Source organism: Prionailurus bengalensis, chromosome D3, assembly GCF_016509475.1.
Source record: "Prionailurus bengalensis isolate Pbe53 chromosome D3, Fcat_Pben_1.1_paternal_pri, whole genome shotgun sequence".
Classification (NCBI taxonomy): domain Eukaryota; kingdom Metazoa; phylum Chordata; class Mammalia; order Carnivora; family Felidae; genus Prionailurus; species Prionailurus bengalensis.
In genome coordinates this window covers 62,344,492-62,363,155 of record NC_057356.1, presented here as the reverse complement: position 1 = coordinate 62,363,155, position 18,664 = coordinate 62,344,492, and positions in this window count along the sequence as shown.

Here is an 18,664-nt window from a genome sequence, read left to right as displayed (position 1 = left end):
TCTTCCTTTTTGATTGTAGGATAATTGCTTTACAGATAATATGTGTGGGTAAAGAAAAATAGAACAGAAAGTGATCAACAAATTGCAGTCTAGATTAAAAAGGGATTTTTCCCTTAAAATATACATATAGGGTATGTAGGCAGTTATAGGTGATTCTGTGGTAACAGGTACAAATACAGTTATGACCCACTTTGATATTTACATAACAGTGTGTACCCTCCTGGCAAATTGTGTTATTGTCACACCTCTGATCCACCATTAATTATACATTTTACCAATGTGATCCACAGAATATATAGATATTATCAGCCTGATAATATCCCTCACTTTATTGCCTTGCAAAGTTATTGTTCATGGTAATTATCTCAGGCATTCAGAATTCTGAAGTTCTTTTAAAAATTTCCAGAAAAAGTTATGTTTAATTGGAGTTTCTGTGTTAAATATATTATGTTATATCCTTAGTAATAGGGAAGCTATGTGTTGTGTGCACAATACTTTGCAGTCATAAAGAAATACTGACTAAATAGAACATCCCATCCCTTCAAGGTGTTGGGTAACTTAGTATTTAAGTATTTGTATCCTTTTATTTTTTTCTCTTTCACTTCGTCTCTCCCCTTTTTGTCTTTACATCTTTCCTATACATCACTGTGGTCATTAATGAGAAATTCATGTCAGCAGTTTGTAGAATAAAAAAAAAAAAGGAAAGCAACTGAATTTCCTTCTTCATCTTAGCATTTTCCTCAGACTAGAGATGCTGACCATCTCAAAACTAGTAGATAGGTGCTGACATTTTATAAATTTGTGCCCTTACCATAAACCTCGACCAAGTCCTCTAGATTATTTCAGGAAAATCTTTCTTCTCTGCCAATATTGGACACGTTTAGAGATCTAGGAAAAAAAATAAATTGTTCTTCTTGTCTACTGTGGCATGCTTCCTGTTGTTAGGTGAATAATCAAGCAGTTTATTTTAATCAGGAGCTCTTTGCAGAGGGGGGTGCTGGAGAGGGTTAATTGCTAGGGTAAAACAACTACAGGAGTTCAGCATACTGGGGTGCTAATTGAGTAACAGGTGAACATAAATAGTGTGGAGAAGCAGGAAATTAGAATATAGGAGGAAATAGGTAGATGTTAAGCTCCACAACACTTACAAATGTACTTAAGTCGTTGGTGCTACAAACTGAGTAGTAAGCTGTTTTTAGAAATTTCAGGTGGCAGGCCAAGACTGGGATTGGCATGGGAGAGAAAGGGGCTTGGCTTCCTATTGAGTAAGCGACCTCAGCTGGATCCAGCAGTTGGGTTTTAGGCTTTCAGCATCATTGACATGTGTTGCAGGTAAAGACAACTGTGGGTGAAACCTGGCTTCTTCCTAGTCATGGCATGGCCAGGAGGCTTGAGGATAGCCCTGTCTTCCTGTACCTACTCAATGCTTATGTGTCCTTTGATAACATTTACCAGTATTCACCTCACAAATAAGAGTTAGATTTAAATCATCAACATTTACAGAAAAAAAATGTGATGATTTGTTTCTACGTTTAGGTATATTGAATTGAGATCCTATCCCTTCTTTTCCCTAGAGCAGGTTAGAAAGAGAAGAAAGGCTAGACAGGCTAGTCTTCAATTTTGGCTGTAAGTAAGAATCACCTAGGGAGTGTTTAAAACCCTGTTCCCAGGCTGCAACCTAGACCCATTAAATCAGAATCTCAGAGGATAGGACTAATACATTAGTAAACTTTAGAAAACCCCAGGTGATTCTGATGAGCCAAGGTTGAAGACTGTGGAGCAGAGACAAAAGCAGAGTTTGGTTAAGAGCAACTCTCCTGTAACTGTGACAATGTAATTGTTTTGCACTTAATGCCATCCATTTGGATGTCTATGGGGGATAAAGGGAGATTGTGTGCAGAGGGTAGAGGCTGCAGAGTCATTAAAGGTGGTGCAGTTCTTGTGCTACAGGCCTGGGGTAAGTGTTGTATGTTAGACTGCAATTAAGGAGTGGGATGGGAGAGTACTGTAGAAATGGGAGAGGGGACTCTGTTTCTCTTGGTCCAGAGTGAGATGGGTGAAGATATCTCAGAATGTTCCAGATATCAAACCACTGAACATGTCAAAATTCTAATCTGAACACTGGGTGATATCTCCTCACTATTCCTACTCACTGGGGAATGCCACCCTCTCTAATAAACTTAAGCTTTAGGCCAATCTGGAGTAGGTGTGTTTGGACTTTAGCAAATCCATTAATCTCTCAGTATCTTTCACTTCTCCTTTAGTGGTTAGTTATTAGTTTCCTGTGGCTGCTGTCACAAATTAGCACAAACTTGGTGGCTAAAACAACAACAGATTTTTTTTTTTCACAATTTTTGGAAGCCAGGCATACATACATACATCCTCTTCCCTCCTTGGAGAAAGTCATTGAGAGGGCTTGACTGTAGGTTGACCCAAGAGCTGGCCCGGGACAGTAGGAGGCTCCTTACCCTCTCCCCTGTCCTGGAGTGTACCTTCTGCCTGCTGTTCCCATAGCCAAAGCCACTTTAAGGATGCCAACCTTAAGAGAGCAGTGTGTTACTGAGATCACCTGGATAATACATGTGACTGAGCCAGGTTAGGGCGTTTCTGTAAACTCTTAAGACTCTGGTGGGGAGATCCACTTCTCTTGCTCCTGCCTAAGACAAGCCTCCTAGGCAAGTTCCCCAGCTTATTAAAACTGTTACCTACCAATCTGGAGTTGTCTGACTCTTTCTTCAGTCTCTCATTACACTGTGTGTATGAGGGCCAGTTTCAGATTTTACCCTTGAAGCTCCCAAGTGTGCAAACCAACAATCTGTTTAAGTATCCCTAAACTTATGTATATCCTTGTAGAATGCATACTGTTGTTTTGTATGCATATGTAATTCCATGTTTCCAAAACATTGTGACATCAGACTGATAATATTTTTTTTTTAATTTTATTTATTTATTTTGAGAGAGACAGAGACAGTGAGAGTGGGGAAGGGGCAGAAAGAGAGGGAGAGAGAGAGAATCTCAAGGAGGCTCTGTGCTATGAGCACAGAGTCCGATGCGGGGCTCGGTCTCACAAACCATGAGCCGAAACCAAGAGGTGGATGCTTAACCAATGGAGCCACAAGGCACTCCCTGATAATGTTTCTTAATTTTGAAATTCAACATCATATTTTTAGGATCCATCCATTTTGCTCTATGTACTTCGGTTGTAACCTTTGCTTCGAAAGACTATAATATGCCACAGGGTTCATTGACCACATTTTACTTTTCCCTTCCTCCAGTTATGGATGCCTAACTTGTCTCCACCTCTCCGCTAAATGAATATCCTTGTACATGTTGTAGAGCTTGCTCTGAATGATAGAGTACATAATTACTCAGCTGGACCACATGTTGCCAGATTGTTCTCAGAAATACCTATTCCAGTCTCTCTTCCCACTAGCCGTGGAAGAGAGTAATTCTTTTTCTATATTCCCAGTAACATTTGACATTATCTAGTCTTCTAATTTTTGTTATTCAGATAGGTGTAAGGATATCATTTTAATTTCTATTTCTCTGATTATTACTGAGCTTGAATACCTTTCCATGTACTTGAGAGTCAGTTTCTGCTTCTATGAGTTATCTATCTTTTGACCATTTTTATTTTGGTTTCCTGTCATTTTCTTGTTGATTTGCAGAGATATCTTTTATATTATAGAGCTATGTCCAATACAGTAGCAACTGGCCACTTATGAATATTTGAATTTAAATTAATTGAAAATTAAATAAACTTAAAATTCAGTGCCTTGGTCACACTAGCTACATTTCAAATGCTAAATAACCACATTTTTTAAAATATGAAATTTATTGTCAAATTGGTTTCCATACAACACCCAGTGCTCATCCCAACAGGTGCCCCTCCATACCCATCACCCACTTTCCCCTCCCTCCTACCCCCCATCAACCTTCAGTTTATTCTCAGTTTTTTTCCCATACCGTCTGCTTTTTCTTCTTCTTTTGTTTTTTTAATATGAAATTTATTGTCAAATTGGTTTCCATACAACACCCAGTGCTCATCCCAATAAGTGCCCTCCTCAATGCCCATTGCCCACTATTCTCAGTTTTTAAGTCTCTTATGGTTTGCCTTCCTCCCTCTCTAACTTTTTTTTCCCCCTTCCCCTCCCCCATGGTCTTCTGTTAAGTTTCTCAGCATCCACGTAAGAGTGGAAACATATGGTATCTGTCTTTCTCTGTATGATGTATTTCACTTAGTATAACACTCTCCAGTTCCATCCACGTTGCTACAAGAGGCTATATTTCATTCTTTCTCATTGCCAAGAGGTATGCCATTGTGTATATGAGCCACAACTTTTTTATCCATTCATCAGTTGATGGACATTTAGGCTCTTTCCATAATTTGGCTATTGTTGAAAGTGCTGCTATAAACATTGGGGTACAAGTGCCCCTATGCATCAGCACTCCTATATCCCTTGGGTAAATTCCTAGCAGTGCTATTTCTGGGTCATAGGGTAGATCTATTTTTAATTTTTTGAGAAATCTCCACACTGTTTTCCAGAGTAATAACCACATGTTTCTACCATATGGCTCCCGTATTGGATTATGCAGAGAATACTTCAATTATTACAGAAAGTTGTTTAGGACAGAGCTGTTCTAGTTTTTTGTCGGTCTTATTATTATTTTTTAAATGTTTATTTTATTTTTGAGAGAGAGAGAGAGAGAGAGAGAGAGAGAGAGTGGGGGAGGGGCAAAGAGAGGGGACACAGAATCTGAAGCAGGCTCCAGGCTCCAAGCTGTCAGCACAGAGCCTGACACGGGGCTTGAACCCAAGAACTATGAGATCATGACCTGAGCCCAAGTTGGACATTTAACAGACTGAGCCACACAGGTGCCCGTCTTGTTGTTTTTAGATATGGCTAATATTTTCTTTAAATCTGTCATTAACATTTTCTGTGATATGGCAGATTAAAGATGTCTGCACATTATTTCATGTTCCTCCTAAAAAGACATATAATCAATGGCCCCTCCCCTTAAATCTGGGACTCTTTTGACCAATAAAATAGTGTAGAAGTGACATTGTGCCAGTTTCTGGGTGAAAGACTTGATAAAACGTAAGGTTCTAATTTCTTCTCATGGAGCACTCTCTCAGCTTCCTCTCTTTGTGAGAAGTCCGATCACTCTGAAATGGCCAAGCTAGAGAGACACAAACTAGAGTGGTGCTCTGTTCTACAGTCTCAGCTGAGCCCAGCCTATCAGTCATCTCAGCCATTTTTGTGATGCTCTCTTGGCTGTGTACTGTGTTGAATGTTACCAAATGCATTCAGTCAACAGTATGTGGAATAGGAGAGTAATCCAGTTGAGACTTTCCTGAATTCCAGACCTATGGGATCATTAGGTACAAAAACATGTTTTTTTTTAAACCATTAAATTTTAGGGTAGTTTGTTATGTGCAGTGGATAACCAGTTAGTTTTTTTAAAACAAAAACTTTGATGTAAGTGATGGAGTTTAATATGTAGACTATTGCATAGCAGCTCTGAATGATAGAGCCATAGCAACAATCGCTCTGCCTCTTGGATGTGTGCAACTTTATTAGGTTGAAGGTACTGATTTTCATTGTCTCAGTCTCAAAGTTGAGATACTAATGAATCACAACACAAATATTGTAGTGAGGAAGAGATGAGACAGCAGATGTTAAGAAAGCTCTTCTCATGGTACCTGACTTCAGAAGGAGATGCTCTAATTGTTGGAATGTGCAAGGTAGAGAAATGGCACAGAGGATAGATGAATGACTGCTTAGTCAAGTGAGGTGGAGAGTGGCTGTCAGGCTAAGGTCCTCAGAATTAAAAGGTTCATGGTATATTAAAGGTACTACAGGAATTTATCAGACTAACTTAAGGAGGAAAAGACATTTGAGGTAGAGCAGTTACGGTGTGTCAAAGCAAGCTCAGTCATTTATTTATTTATTTATTTAAAATCTGTTGATACATGTGTATAATATGTATCTGCATTTATTTAATGTTATCTGCATATATTTTATATATATCTATGTCTCTGTATTTACATATGTATATATAATCTTTATTGTCTTCAATAAAAACATATGACTAATTTTAGTATAGTCAAATTTACAATCTTTTTCTTTGTGGCTTTGCTCTTGGCATCTTGTTTAAGAACTTCTTTCCTACCTAGAAGTAACACAGGTAATTTCTTGTATAATCTTCTAAGATTTATAGTTTTGCCACTTATATATACATATTTAACACATCTGAGATTCATTTTTTATGTATACTGTAAGGTAGGGATTTGATTTCACTTGGATACTAATATTCCTAGAAAAGGCATTAAATAGTTATCCTTTCCCATTGATTTATAATGTCCACTGTGTCATAAATCAAGTTTCCAAATAGGCATGGGTCTATTTTTTTTCAACTATGCTATATATTTGATACTATAACAATGTTTTAATTACCATAGAGACCATGTCTTGATATTTAGAAGGGAAAATTTCTTTCCACTTTTGTATTAATTTTTTAATATTAAAACTTTATTTTTTTAGAGCAGTTAACAACAAAAGTGAGGGAAAGATACACAGATTTTTCGTATATACCTGTCCCTACAATGCATGCTGTAACCTTTCCCCTATCGACATCCCCACCAGAGTGGTACATTTGTTAAAACTGGTGAACCTAGATGTAACTGTATTTTTATTTTCACATTTCAAAGTTTATTTAATGATGTAGGAGAATACCATATCGTTAAATGAACAAAAATAGACACACAGCATCTTGTTTCCAAATCTGCTAGAGATTGTAGGTATTTGTATTATTAAAAGAATGGAAGTAAACATCTCAAAATGTTAACCATGAATATTTCTAAGTGATGGACTCATAGGCCATTTTCTCAGTTATCTTCATAATTTTTTGTTTTGAAAATTTTTTAATACTATAATTGCTTTTATAATCTGAAAATCCAACACATCTCAATAGAGAGAACATTCATTTTGAAAATATTTACGTGCAAAGAATCCCCAAGTAAGTGCCTTGCAGGTCTTCTTTTTCTTTTCATTCTTTCCTCTCACATCTGTCTCTTAGGGCTGCCCTATTGGGCACCTACAATCTGATATTTTCAATAATCCTATCATGAGAGACATGTTATGTTGCTGCAGAAAATAGTGTCCTGTCTAGTGAGTAGTTCTTCAGCTGGTCAAATCAGGTTTGCGTTCATACTCAGTTATATGCAAACTGATGTTACAGAACTCTCTCACCGCTTTGTCAGTCTTCAATCCACTGCTCACTTAGTGAACTTTCTCTGCTGCCAGGGTTCATCACCTATGCTCAGAGACCACCTCACTTGAGTTTGATGTATTAAGACTATTTAAAAAAATGTTCCTATATAATTCTTTTTTCTTCTTTGTATAGTCTCTGCTGGTGTTGACTTGTGTATCCCTATAGGAATTGATAGGTTTTTTTTACAGTCTGACTCTGAGTGTGTCTCCACTCTTGCCCCTTGTTGTGTGCAGAAATGTCTGTACTTGTGGGATCCAGAGGTCACCACATGAGTGTTGGTGGCAATAGTGGTCAGTCTCTCCTTGAATCCCGATTAGTTGGTCCTGAGGCCCATTCTTAAAGAGACATTGCATTGATCATGTAATCTCTACTATCAAAGCAACTCTAATCTTGGCTCAGGGGTGGAGATGATAGGACCTTCAGTGGATGCCTGATTCAGTGCTTGGAGACAGCTTCTGAAAGTTGTGACTTTTCAATTAGGTTTGCATTTTATCATCATGTTCATCTTCAACACTGAAATTCTGAATTCTGAAAAGATCACTGAAAATCAGTGTGCTTTGCAAAGATACTGGTCCAGATGTCTGTAATTTTAATTCTTTTGCTGTCCTTTGGCCTATTGCCTGCCTATATTGCACTTTTCACATTTGCAGGCAAAACAAATCTATAGACACACAGCTTGTTGTGATATCAGTGATCCTCTGTTCACTATTTTATTTTTTGTTTTTGCTTTACAATTCATGAAAAGTCAGGTTTTATCAACAGAGTATTGCATTTGAGGCTCTGAAAAACATGACCCCCTCCTCCAGTGTCACTTCCTACTATAACTCTTAGATCAGTAATTTACCAGGCTCATCACCATTTCATAACAGGATTATGTACTTTTCAGTCTTATTCCCCTGTTATTTTCTTAGTCCAAATATCCTTCATCAAGATTCAAAATCTGGGAAGACTTTCTCGTGCCTCACCATGTTCAAGGAAATTCTTCTTTTTCAACAGATCTCACTTTCTGCTGCACTATTGTGCATTTTAGGAAACATGAAAGAAAGAAAAAAAAGGAACTTTTAGAAAAGCTTATTTTAAAAACAACCTTCTCTCTCTCTCTCTTTTTTTTACCTTTGTATATATTGACGAGCCCATCAAGTTCTGTATGGCAGGAAATGAATCAAACTACAAATATTGATCAAGAAACATGTTTGTTGCTGATCAGAGATAACATTCCTTGTAAAAATGTGCATTTTGGTCAATATTTATTCCTTACTAAAATTACACAATTATGTTTTCTTCTCTTAAACTCAATTTGTCCAATTTGCTATAATGCAATTTCCTGTACCAATGTATAATTTATTTATATGATTAGCGTATCCTCTGTGGGAACTTAAACTGATATAACTTCCTTTGAACAACATATCTGGGGCAGTTGTGATGTGTTATCATCAGCTAAGGGAAATATCTTGCTCATGAGTCACAAAAACAAATGTGAGCAAACAATTGCTTATAGTGATCAATTTTCATAGTGTAGTTCTAGCAAGAGCAGAGGTGGGAACAATTGATTCTAGTCATATAACTAAATTGTCCCAATCTTAAACGTAGTTAAATCTAATCTTTGGTAATAAGATAATAGTAGTTAGCAAAGGATTCTTAACTATTACTACCTGAGACACATTATAATCATTAACTGATTCACATAATGTGTTGCCATTTATGCAGGTAAAACTGCTAAATGAATAATCTGGTAACAGCATAGACCATGTTTTCTCAATGAGCATTTATAAGGTGTCTGGGGTTGTGTACAATACTGTGCTTGCTTCTGAGAGAAATGTAAATGAGTTAAGATACATCCCCGCAAGCTAATGGAGAACAGAAATTTATGCTGATGAACATACAGAGCCTAAAATACCGTTTGATATGTGATGTGCTTCCGTTTCTTCTCTTGAAAATGGTCAGTGCATATTAGCTATTACTGTTATTAACGTCACATGGAATAGAAATGAAAAGAAGTTCTAAGTCATTCTGGAGCTAAGAAATAAGGGAAAATTTTATGAAAGCAGTTGAACTTGAGATGGTCTTGAAAAATGGTATATGTATTCGTGCAGAGGTAGTGAAAGGGTGTGGCTGCTATGTTGGCTGTTGGCTGAACAAGTTCAGGTTACTAGAAATGAAAGTGGCCTTTGAATGTTAGGCATACTGATGGGAGATCAGGCTTGTTTACTGGAAGAAATTAGAAATACTACTGGAAATACAGATTGGTCCAGTTGGTAGACTGTTTTGTTACAGGATAATAAAATGTTGGATTAGAGCCAGAAGAAGCTATTTTTAATGATTTTCTGTGATTAGACCATGTCATACAGTTTTTATGTGTCTCAATTTCTTCATCTGTAACATGCATTAATATTGTGAGATAATTTTAATTTTTTCTTAAGTATGATAAAATTTGGTTTTGGCTGACTCCTAAATATATAGCAATTTATACAGGGAACACAGTACTGCTAAGTGCTTTATATATACCTGTACTTCATACATGCACTTTATAAATATACTAAACACTCCATTTTACAAATATGTTATTATTATAATCATCACTATTATCATTATTGTTAATAACACTTGTAAGTTGAGGAAGTGATTTATTCTGTAGGTGATAGAGCAAATAGATTTGTTTTACAATAGGTAAATGTCATAAGGAAAGTAACATTGAAGAAATATTGACCTGAAATTCATTAGCATGTGACACTGAGAAAATATTTATAACATTGAGACAAAATAATTCCTGTACTCACTACATTAAAAGCTTGTATTTTCTCAAAAAAAAATTGAGCAAAGGACATCATGGGTGGGAAGTTCACAAAGAAGTTCAAGTGACTGATAAACTTAGGAATTTATGAACTTATAAAAACTTGTTTAACTTAATTATGTTCAAAGGACCTAAATGAATAGGATTTTTTAATCATCACCGGGGGGGGGGGGGGGAGGGTGGGATGTAGTTTTGATGAGGAATATAGAGAAATGTTACTTTAATACGTTGTGGTAAAAGTAAAAATTGGTATATCATCTGTAGAAGAACAATTTGGTAATATTTAAGAACTCCTAGATTGTTTTTTACTCTTTGATCCCAAACTACAATCTTAAAGGATTTATTTTAAGGAATTAATTACAAATGCATATGTGAGGATTACCTTCATGGATGATTATTACTGTATTATTTATAGGAAAAAACAGGAAACAACTTATATTTTCAATATAAGGAATTATTTAACTAGATAATGATGAATCTACATAAAGAAATACATTGTTGGTATTTAAATTGTGTAACAATGGTATGTAATAACACAGAAATATATACACTGTATACCAAAGCAATTTCAAATCTAACTCTTTTATCTGTGTATACAATATAAATTTGTGTATGTATGTGTATATAAATACACACATGAATGGGATTATATTTAATAGGGATTATCTGTGAATGGCGGGCTTATACTTTTATTAACGTCTTTGATCTATCTTTTTGAGATTTTCTCTACTGAACTTTTGTTCTATTTTAATAAAAAAATAAGATGAACTAGGTGGCCTGGTTAACTTCACAGGCTGAAGCTCCCTGAGGAGGGAGAACCAGATCTCTATGGTAAATCTTTTCATTCTAGTTGTTAGGATGCACATGAAACTCTTGTGACTTTTGACCTAGGGTGAACTCAGAGGTTTATCATATATTGACCTGTATTTGATTTTCTGTCCTAATGGGAACTTCATCTGAATTTGAACAGTCAGTTATTTAACTACCTGACCATGCCAATTCAAAGACAAAGTGATATCAGTAAGGTTTATTTTGTGACAATTCCCTCTATACTTTAAACTTCTATGATAGCATAAAACCTTAAAAGCACTAGGAGGTATTATTCTCATCTTTAAAAAATGTTGTAATAGAAATTAATTCAATGACAAGAATTACCTGGTTAATAAGTACTTTTTGTATTTATTTGTTCACTTAAAGGGCCAGTTCACACTACTTCTTGGCCAGTTTGATCAACTGTCAAAAGAATTAAAAGTTAACACAGTTCTGTTGTTCCAAACAATTGACCCTGTACTGAAATTGTTAAATGATTAGGCAAAAACACAAGTACAGTTTATAAAAGCCTTTTTTTCACTTGTGTTATGTTGCCTAGGATAATAAAGGGATTTGCAGGTCAGCTTCTCTGGTTCAGCCCTTGCCATTCCATAATCTCGCAGGAAGTGTTAAAGACAGTGGTGTGAGTAAATGTTTAACAAATGATTGTCTGGGGTGGGGAAAGGGTGGGAGTTCTGATTTGTGCATTTGCCTCTTCCCATGGTGTAAATATTCTCAGTATAGTTGATTTTGAAATCCCAATGTGTCACTGAATTCAGTTGGGAAAAGAGGTGTACAACTATCTCGAGTCAGTATGAGTCAGCTACATCACATGCTGAAAGAGCACCTCCAACTACTGCATGTTCTGCTTATGTCTTTTGTCCTACAGATCACAGTGTTCATTATGATGTCTTTTTCCACTTAATGGATTGTGAAGTTATTAAGGGGGCAATGTCTTGTTTATTTTTGTTTCCCCAGTGTCTCACACAATGCTGGGCACACAGTAATGTTCATTGAAAAAACAAACAAACAAACAAAAAACAGACTTAAATTGAAATTGTAACAGTTTGTAGAATACATGGGGAAGACTGTATGGGAAAAGTATGGACTAAAGAATTTAATCTATATTTAAAATATTTGTGCATAGGACATTTGTATATAACTACTCAGTCATCAGCCTTATTTAAAAACATGCAGCAGGTACCAAATTCTTGTTTGATGAGAGTTAAAAATAATTAATATTATTATGTGGGAGAATTTGTTGTAGAAACATAAACAAAATGGTATATGTATAAAAACACACTTTTAGGAAAAGAGAAATACTTCTGTGGCTAAAGCTAAATGCCTGGGAAAAAAAGCAATTCAGTTTCCCAATATTAATTATTGGGCCATATCCTGCTATTGATCTGTGCATGTAAAAATCAATGCCAAGATAAGGACCTTCATAATTGACAGGAGTAATTTTGAGGTATGTACTCATTGACATTCAAAGAGCCAGGAAACAATGAAGACATTATGGATGAGAAAACGTTGGGATTTATCTGAAGTTTTAATTACTACTTTTCAAACTTTTAAAGGAAGTGGAGGAGGGAGAGGGTAAGAGAAGCATGTTATTTTATTCTCTGTTCCTTCTAGGTTTGCAAAAAAAAAAAAAGAAAAATATTTAGCATTTATAGTATCTTACCTTACATTCATTGAACCTTTTTTAGTTTTGCAAAATTCTTTCACATTCACATTAAAATTTTTTTTTAATATTTATTTTTGAGGGAGAGACAGAGCATGAGTGGGGGAGGGGCAAAGAGAGAGGGAGATACAGAATCTGAAGCAGGCTCCAGGCTCTGAACTGTCAGCACAGAGCCCAATGTGGGGCTCGGACTCATGAACCGCACGAGATCATGACCTGAGCTGAAGTCGGATGCTTAGCTGAGTGAGCCACCCAAGCACCTCTCACATTCACATTTGATTCTCATTTCAGCCAGTGAATAGAGGCCATTTACGTGTTTTTCTCAATTTCTAACAGATGGGGAATGAGACTATTACTATGGACTCTGACTCTTACTGCTGTCTACTTTTAATTAGAATATATTTCCTCCCTGATGAGTATATGTGAGTATATGGAGTTTTGCTTGGAAAGACAAGACATGTGGAAAAATGAATCAAAGGATCTTAATAAACTTATATTTCCTGGTGAGGAAAAAGAGTCCTGTTTTTTTTTCCTGCTTGTTCCACTTGTGTCCTGCCGTCTGGCTCATGACAGACTTGGCAATCTAATGGGAAGTTTGTGGTAAGAGAACAGCACAGTTAATAAGAATTGACTGGCTTAGGACTGTGTTGCATATTTTTTTATTATTTAAAATATATAAATATAAACTATATATTTTATTGTTTTTGTCCACTTGGGTTAGTTATTTCTTCAATTAGGTATGATGTCCCTTAAGACTTCTTTTTGCAGGGGCGCCTGGGTGGCGCAGTCGGTTAAGCGTCCGACTTCAGCCAGGTCATGATCTCGCGGTCCGTGAGTTCGAGCCCCGCGTCAGGCTCTGGGCTGATGGCTCGGAGCCTGGAGCCTGTTTCCGATTCTGTGTCTCCCTCTCTCTCTGCCCCTCCCCTGTTCATGCTCTGTCTCTCTCTGTCCCCCCCCCCAAAAAAAACAAAAACAAATCTGTCCCAAAAATAAATTAAAAAAAAAAAAAAGACTTCTTTTTGCAGCTTGGGACTCATCTTTATGCTACCCCGTATCAAAGCATCCAAACATTATTTTGCTTTTTTAAATTTCAGAGATAAAGTACACAAATCTTTCCACTTCATTTTTCCCTCTTTTCATCAAGCTCTAGTTTTAAACACTTCCATTTTCTTATTATACAAAGGAAATAACATGAAATACTCTTCCTTTATTCATTTAACTTTAAGACAGAATAAACATTTTTTAAAAACCCAACATATTACCATCTGTTTCATCATAGTCCTATTTATTTTTTTCCTGAAAAAAGTATCGGGAGCTGTGCTCGTATGGAGTGGTTAAGAATAAGTTAGACTCTAAGAGAAATATGAGTGGATCCTGTAGGTGTGTCTTGGGCAAGGATTACTTTGCTGTAAGAACAGAAGCTCATTGACTCTGGCTCAAGTAGAAAGGAATTTTATTGAAAGAACATAACAGTTACTATCACAGTTAAAAAGGTCATAAAGCCAAGTCCTGCTCAGACATCCATGAAAGGACTGGAATGGGCAAATTGTGAACAGAGGCTCCTCCCCCAACCACTGCTGAAGGCACATGGTCTCTGGCTTCTGTGACTCTTGCATGCTTGAGCCATTTTTTTTCTTTTTCTCAGTTGGCTTATACTGCTAACTCATGGCCTGCTGCTCATCTTAACTTTTCTCTATGCCTATGCATCTTAACTTTTTTCTGTTCTTGACCTCCATCTGCCTTGCTGGTTACTCTAGCTCTGACGACACAGTATACTAATTTGAGAGCTAATGGTCTTCCAACTGGCTATTGTCTACATTCTGACAAGATGTAGTCTCATTGCCTAGTGTGGAGTGGATATTCAGTTGTGAGCTCCCTTTCCAGGCTCTGAGGGTATGGTGAATTCCATTAGAAGCGAGTGTGGTATGAAAGGAGTAATTTGGAAATGTTAGCGCACCAGGGTTAAAAGGATGAAAGCCAAGGATTAGAACCCCTTGAAATTGTAATCTTCTTGAGTATACTGAAATGAAAGACCTAAGTAGAGAAATAGTATCAATTAAGAGTAAAGATAGTATGGAAATTAATATTACTGTATTTTACCCCTTAGGTAATGAGAATACATCGATGGATTTTGAATTGGGAGTATTGTTTGCAGGAAATAAATTTTATGGCATAAATTATATTCTGAAAATGGTAGAGATTAGGAAACAGGAGGAGATCACTACTGCATCAAAGATGTATATATAGTCTAGCTGTTATATAAAATGCTTCCTGTATATTGCCTTTTTTGCCTTCCCATGTTAGAGCATATCTCCCTCTCCTTTACTCTCCTTCATCAGAAAGAAAGAAATATAGTTCTTCTATATGATTATAAATTGTTTGACTCATTTGAAAGAATAGCACATATCATGATGAGCACTGAGTAATGTATAGAAATGTTGGATCACTATATTGTGCACCTGAAACTAATATAACACTCTATGTTAACTACACTGGAATTAAAATAAAACTTAAGAAAAAAGAATAGCACATATCACATTATTTTTCACTGTATTTATCTATATATTTAACTGTGCCCCTTTCCCTCCAAAAGATGGTGAAATTCTTGAGAGTGTTGTATTTCTGCCATTTTTGTGTCTTTCTCATCTTTGCATTTAGTACAGTGCCTGACACATATGAGGCCCTCAATAAATGACAGTTCTCTTTTCTGTACAGGGAATGTTTAACTTCCATTAAGAAGAATGGTTTTCAAAGTGGAAAAAGAAAACCACCTTGTGATTAGGAGGAGATGAGATAGGAACATAGCAAGAGGTGAACCATCTTCTAAGAAAACCTACAAGCATGATCACAAAATCTCACAGTGTGGCTCTTTAGGTGCCTGGAGAGAATGTGAGAGGTGATAAAGAATGTTAGTAGGGAGAGATTGTCCTGAGGTTGAGTACAAGAAATATATAAATCTTTAGAACTGTAGACATCTAGCTTAGTTCAGCCCTGAGCTATCTTGTGGAGGGGAGATTGTTACTTATGTGGCTCCAGATGACAAAACTGGCACTTAGAATGAAGTTAAAGGAGGTTGATTTCAATATTCAGTAAGTTAGAACTTTCAAGAGGTAGAAGAACCCCAAATGAGATTCACTTTCAAAATAACTTTTATTGGGGTACCACAGTGGTTCGTGGGATTGAGCCCTGTTTCGGGCTCTGTGCTGAGAGCACAGAACCTGCTTGGGATTCTCTATCTCCCTCTCTCCCTGCCTCTTCCCCACTCATGCTCATGCTTGTTATCTCTCTCTCTCTCTCTCAAAAAAAAAAAAAAAAACTTAAAAAAAAAACAAAACAACTTTTATTAACAGAAAATGTTCAAACAGAGGCTAATTATCTGAGAGAAATGACATAGAGATTCTTTTAATGGGTTGAAGGTTGTACTAAACTCTGAGGAACTTTCCAGACCTAACATTTCATGGTGCTATATTTGTTAAGTTGAATTGAAGCCTATGTTCCTTTAAAATGTAATCCACAGCCATGGTGATGTCTATATTCCTTTGGGGAAATTCACTAATCAGGTGGAATAGCTACTTCTTTGATGCATTTATATGATTTTTTTTTCTCACAAAAGTCAAGAGACATAAAAAATAACATTTTAAATCATCTTGTACTTAGAGAAAAATATTTCGGAGAAGGAGGAAATGACAGGCTTGTTAAGAGTAAGGAAGGCTCCCAAGAAGATTAGCAAGTATGAATCATACGTCTAGATCAGAAGGGTTAGTTCAATAAGGCAAGCTTTAAAAAGGTCCATTGGTCCGATCCCCAAGAGACAGGTTATGAAATGACTGATGCCAATCAAATCTCAGTTGAAGGCTCCGTGTATGTGAGTGTGAGTGAGTGTGCCTGTGTATTTCAGCGGTTGAAATGTCAAATCAAAACCAATGTCAGTCATCATGGTGTCAGTTTGGTAGAGATGGAGTTGACGTGTAGCTGGAGATTGGGGGAACTGAAAGGTCTCTTTAAATGTTGAGAATTCACTTTAGAGTGTTGGCAAGAAAGAGAGGATTTAAGGCATAGTACATAATTCTAGAGGCATATATATGGCTGGAAAAGTTCCTACATTAATGATGGAAGAATAACCATTTACCATAATAGCAAACACTTTCCCACAGACAAACTCCAACAGAGGCTTCTTATTTCTAATTCATTTAATCCCGGCGTTGTTGTCCCACCCTTTCATTGTGTCGCCCACAACTCTTTACTAGTGACTCTAGCCAGCCCTTTATCTACAAAGATCCTAAGACTGATGGTTTATAGTGTCCTGATATGTGATTTCTTTGGTTTTTGAAATGTTCTTACACCTCCCTTCTGGTTATTCATTAAAGTTTAGAATTTAAAAAAAACCTGAAAATATGCCGTATGTTTTTAAATCATGGTATAAAAAGTAAAAGTATCCCAGCAGGTCCTATGATAGTATATCACTCATTCCTAGCTATCTAGCACTGTAATTTCTCCTCAGAGCTGTCCTTAGCCGTTGTTGTCCACAACTTTTCCTATTCACTGACTTGCTACTGAAGGACAATGCAGCACCTTCAAGAGGAAAGGAAAAAAGCATTACACTTTTTCTTCAGCATTTCTGTTGTGACATCAATAAGATAGTACCTGACTCTGAGTTTACCACATTTCTCAAGATTCTGCTGTGTTTCCCTCTAAGGTGTTACTTTTGCGAAACACCACTTTAAATTTAAGCTCAATCATAACAACATATTTTAAAGTTAACGGCAAGGCTGTTGAATTTAAAATATGTGGAACAAGGTCAAAGCTTTAAGCATCCACCCTGTCTTTATCTTATTGACTAGACTTTACCTGTTTCATTGGGATTTGATGGAGTGTGAGGTCCTCAAAGGCAGCAGCTGTGACTTAGTTGGCTCTTTGGAATAGTACTTTACATAGTGGCCAGCATGTAAAAGGTACTTACTTATTCATCTGTCTTATAAGTAATTTTGAGCCGTAATTATGGTACAAGCATTATGGCAGGCTTGAGGGAATAGCAGTAAAGAACAGGACAGCCTAATTCCTGGTATCTAAGGCAGGCAACATAGCCTAGTGGTTAAAAACAATATGAATTTGAATACTGTACCAGTTCTGCCTCTTAGGAAATGTTATGACCTGGAGGAATCTACTTGTGCTTAAGTTTTATTTATTTTTGAATCAGAAGTAAGAGGAATATCATTGGTGGGAAGACCTTAAGGATTCACTGAATTGAGGCAAAGTGCTTTGACCACTGCCTGGCATAATGCATGTTAATTATTTTTATGATCGTAGGGTTTATATTCTAGCTGAAGGATGGATAATTTAAAAATAGTAACAGGAAAGTGTGGCAAGGTTTATGAGAAAGGAAATCCATAGTATTTATGGAGAATCCCACCAATTCCGACCTAGTCAAAAGGGCAAGGGAAGTATCTGGAAGAAGCCAAGTTTTCTCTCAGACCTACTCAGTTAATGCTGGCTGATCTTTCCATTCCTTGTGAGACTGTTACTGAGTTTGTGAGTTATTCAGGTTTCCCCATTTTCTTCTCTAATTCTTCTTCTAGGTCAGAAGCTGGCAGCAGTGGTGGCCATTTTGGCCTTTTGTGCCCTTCTGAAGTTTCTGCTTAGCAGATGAAATGCACAGTCTCCTGCACGTGTATATTATTTAGTTGTTGTATGCTTTTCTTGGTGGATTTTAATTGATAGAGTGGTTATAACTAAGTATGAGAGGTCCTGCGTTATATTCCACATGTCATGAGGGAACTGCTGGAAATGAGGTATGGATAGAATAAATGTCCCAGAAGCAAAATTATGAAATAGGTGACATTTATCTTCACTGCTCAATACTTCTCTCTTACTAGCACATCAGTATAACCAAAGACCCATTATCATCATATTTCTCTAGGGTTTTTTTTTCTGAGGACAGCAAACTAATAGAATGACCGAAAGTATGATGTTTATAGGGTAAGTGTATAATTTATTATTTAATATGACGTTTAATATGAAGGAGGTTGCTAATTATTATTTCAGGACAGTAGTCATAACCCAAGACTGTCTTGGTCAAATGAGGATGTACAGTCATCTGAAGTGTT